This window comes from Thamnophis elegans, chromosome 5, assembly GCF_009769535.1.
Source record: "Thamnophis elegans isolate rThaEle1 chromosome 5, rThaEle1.pri, whole genome shotgun sequence".
NCBI classification, from domain to species: Eukaryota; Metazoa; Chordata; class Lepidosauria; order Squamata; family Colubridae; genus Thamnophis; species Thamnophis elegans.
This window is the reverse complement of record NC_045545.1, coordinates 43,869,109-43,873,782: the sequence shown is the minus strand read 5'-3', so window position 1 is coordinate 43,873,782 and position 4,674 is coordinate 43,869,109.

The following is a 4,674-nucleotide window of genomic DNA, read 5'->3' as shown; positions in this document are numbered from 1 at the left end:
TGGCAGATATGGTTCCACGTGCCACCGGTAGCACACATGCCATAAGTTCGACATCATGGGTCTAGTGGTTAAGGTACTAGGTTAGAAAGAAGACAATGAGTTCTAGTTCTGCTTTAGCTATGAAAGCGAGCTGGCTAGCCTTGGGCCAGGCACTTTCTCTCAGCCCAACTCAGCTCACAGCGTTATTGTTGTAGAGAAAATAGGAGGAGGAAGGTCTATTGGATCGTGGTACGACAAAACCGCGCTACGCAAAATAGCGGAGATTAAATCGCGTCGCTAAAGTCGCGACGTCATCACCGCGCGTCATCACCACGGGGACAACAGCGCGGCGACAGAAGGGCGTTCTACATACTTCGTTCTTTCCCTCCAAAGGTAGCCCTCCTCCTCCAGCTGACAGCGGCAGCGGGCACGGGGCAAAGTGGGCTGCACAGCAGCAGCAGCCTGCGGGAAGGGTCCAGCACAGCCACGGGGGGCAGCAGGAAGCCCGCGGGGGGCCCGAGCAGGGCCGCCGACGCTGGCGGCGGAGGAGGACGCAGCAGCGGCGGCGGCTGAGGCTCTCCTGGGGCCGGCGAAGCGGGCTTGCTCAGCAGAGGCAGGCCGCCCTCTTCTTCCTCAACAACATCTCCTTGGATGGGCGGCCGCCGCCACCGGGCAAGCCCACTTCGCCGGCCCCGGGAGAGCCTCAGCCGCCGCCGCCGCCCGCCCTGCCTCTTCCTCCGGGGGAGGCGCCGGCGGCGGAGGCCGCCCATCCAAGGAGATGTTGTTGAAGAAGAAGAGGGCAGCCTGCCTCCGCCAGGCAAGCCCGCTTCGCCGGCCCGGGAGAGCCTCAGCCGCCGCCGCTGCCACATCCTCCTCCGCTTCCTGCTGCCCCCCGCGGCTGAGCTGGACCCTTCCCATGGGCTGCTGCTGCTGGGCAGCCCGCTTTGCCCCGTGCCCACTGCTGCTGTCAGCTGGAGGAGGAGGGCTACCTTTGGAGGCAAAGAATGAAGCATGTAGAACACCCTTCTGTCACCGTGCTGTTGTCGCGGCGGTAGGGTCGTTTTTTTCTTAGCGCTTCGGATGCTGCGGATTTGCCTCTGCACTTATGTCGGCGCGGATAAGGGCATCGTGGTTTTGTGGTGGAACCTATTGGATACGTTCACTGCCTTGAGTAATTTGAAAAAAAATAAGAAAGGCAGGATATAAATTGAAAAATAAACTCCAAATAGCTACCAGTGTTCTACATTTAGTTCTTTCTTTATTCCTTCCATTCTTCCAAACAGACTCAGGCCTCTTTCTAACTAGCACACAAGAGGGAGATGTGTAACTGAGACACCTTTCATTGGTGCAGATGTGCAGACTATAGCAATCTTTCTATCTTGGTGCTGGGTTGCTTCTCCCATCAGTCACTGTCTTTTCTAATGGGATTTGGAGCTGGAGAAACATCCCCAGGGTAGCCCCTGCTCAAGCCCTCATACCAGCAAGCACAGCTCACTTGGACTCTGCCTAGGAATGGCATGTGGAGGAGGAAGGAGGAGGAAGGGGGAGGAGGAGGAGGGAGGGGCAGAGATAAAGGCAGTGGAATGTAGTCTTGCTGACAAAAGGACCAGCATCTTCAGATCTGAGTAAATTCCTGCAGTGCCTTCTCTGGAGGAATGTTTGCTCTACCCATCAAGAGCACTCAATCAATGAGCAGCCCAAGAGGGAGCTATCTTCTTGATAGTATCATTACACCTCAGCACAAACAAAAGCAAAGAAAGATCGTAATTCTGCCAGAAAGGGGGAGGACAGATACCAAATATCTCAGGATATTTACATCTTGCCCCACTCAGAAACTGCATTCCTAGCTTGGCCATGTCAGCTTCCAATAGCCTGCTTATTACCACACACTATTGCACATATCTGCATTGTGCTGCGTAGCCTCTGCAGCCATCATTAAACTACAACCATCTTCTCTGCACAACATGTGCACAAACAAATACGCATAACTTTTGTATAGCAGCTGTACCCAGGGAGTATTTAATAAAGTACAGGGAGCTAGCTGAGCAAAAGAACCTGCTTTCTAGTATGCTGAACTGACCTGGTATGTATTATTAATTTATCAATATAATTTATTAAAAATTAGAACAGTCAAAGCATTTGACAAAGCAAATATGTACCAGTGTAAGTTTCATTAAGCTGAACAGGGTGTTAAAATGATCACAGTTTAAAAGACACAGAACATTTTCCCAATCCATTTCAATAAAGGCATTAAGAAAATAATGAGCAAAGTATAACTATATACCTAAAATACATCCATAGAATTTTTAATAGCTCTGAACTGGTGAAACCCAAACTAGCAGAATGAATTTACCCATGCTACACCTCAGCATTATGTTGATAGTGGAGAGTCCATCAACCAAAGCCTTGCAGGAGAATAATAATTAGAGGGGAAGGGGAGGAGCATAGAGGTATTTAATATTTTGCCCTTTGCTGTATCCTAATATAAACCTGAATCCTGGAATCTGCCAATTCTATTGTCTGGAATTTAAGACAAACATGATTTTAGGACTAAGAGAAATAGCCCAAAGCTTTTTTTTATTTTGTTTTTATCTGAGTCTCCCACCAGTGAGTTTTCCCATCCTCCCATTTTATCCTCCCATCAAGTTTGCAGGGCAGATTCAACGAATAGACAATTACTGGATGAAATTAATCTATAAACTCCACATCTCCACAGGGTCTGGATCTGATGTCTCCCTGGTCCTGGTTCAACATTTTCACCTTTAACATTTGCAAAGCCTTCCCAAGTCCAATGCTACAGAACTTCTATCATTTCCAGTGCTGCTACCTAACATGGCCAATGTGTAGTTGGAGGGAAGGGCTGCCAAAATGGCATATTTAGAGGAGAAGCTGGGGACAGGTTGAGCAGCAAAAGGAAGCAAATAGAGGAGGTGACGTTTGCTTTCCTCCCCCACATTCCAGTCACTGTCTCTGTGGAGTCCTACTTCTGCAACTGATACAAGATAATTGGTTTTTTTCTTACTATTAGAAGCACTTTATTTCTAAGCACCTGCCAAGCAACTTTCTTAGGTTTTGCCATTTGCAAAAACTATTACATAAAATACTGAATGATTTACAATCCAGATGCAGAAGCCAGGCCCACCATCAGCACTGCAGCAGAAAAAGCCATGCAGGCAATTTGTGTCCAATTGCATGAATGGATTTTGCTTCTGATGTACAGAGTGAGAGTTCATTAAAAGTCAAGTACCATGGTCAAAATAGCACTACTTATGTGTAAAAATAAGACAAAATCACCTGAGTTTAATCAGCTACTCCTACCAATTTCTTTTCAATAATCAGGTTTGGAAATCATCTCTTGGGAATATTACTAAATGCTGTGAGCGCACAATCTGTGTTAAAATCTCACAGAATTTAACTATGGTCAATTCTGCAACTCTCAAAATCCGAAGGAGCTATTTCAAGTAGCAGATTCTTCCACCGACATTTACAAAAATACAATTTTACAGTGTGATATAACAGTAGCTTGAATAAAGACATCAAAAGTTGCATGCCACTGAGTAATGGCCATATAAAAAAAGCAATAAGACATTACCCAGAAACTTCGAATAGGTCTGCTGACCTGGGCAGAGCTGAATTGTTCACTCAGTTGACCAGGCTGTGACCTTATCCAGAAACTAACAATCTACATCAATGCCGGAGAATTCTCGACTCTTCTGATTCTCCTTATACACTTCAAGGAAGGGTAAGGATTTATCTCAGTATGCAGAATGTAACTTTCAGCAACCTGAGGGCTCGGCTCAGTTTTATTGGAATGTCAAGGGCTCTACTCCAAATGTAGATGGGGCTGGGGCCTTGAAGGGTAAAAGGTCTTGACAAGACCATTGTTAAGTTTTTGGTAAAAGATCTTGAAACTTAAGTCTTTGTGTTTTGCCTCTTCAAATTATTATCATCAGCAACATTTTATTCCCATGCTTCCTGGAACTGCAAGAGGGATGCTAATGAACCATACACACACAGTCCTTGAACCAGTCAGTTCAGGAGTTATGTCTGTAACTCCTTTTATAAATGTTGCATCTTAATTCAGGATGTTAAATTAACCTAGACCAATCATCCCTCTTTCAAGAAACCATCTGAAAGGAAGACACACAATATTGAATCAAAGCTGGCCAGCACTGTTTTCTGTTGAGGACTATATTCCTATAGTGGGTAGCATCATACATCAATGGTGTGAAAAGCTGAAGATGTGTCAAAAGTTGATGAGGTTATCTAATCCTTCTTTCTTCAAAACGTTCCTTTCATCTTTTCTTTTTGGAGAGATATTATGGAAAAATTAGATGCTTTGTCTAGAGGTATGAAATGGTCACTTATGAAAATACTGAGTAGTTGGATAGAAAGTCTTATGAAATTAGGCTGAGGGCTGAATGCACCTTGAGATCCAACTGATAACAGAACGTAAGTCTCTATTCTTTGATAAACTAACACTTTTAGTTTATAAGCACAGCAAAGCAAAAAAAACCCTCTAATCTAAGCCTTCAATTTGCCCCTAAATTCTGGCATTCTTCTGTTCCTTTCGTGCCAGTGAGATTTGCAGGGACAAACTCTAGTCCCCAGGACAGAGTGACAGTCAGCACTTTAAACAATAGTTTAGGAATCTGCATGGAATTGCCTGCAGAGTTATTCTGAAATATTCAGGAC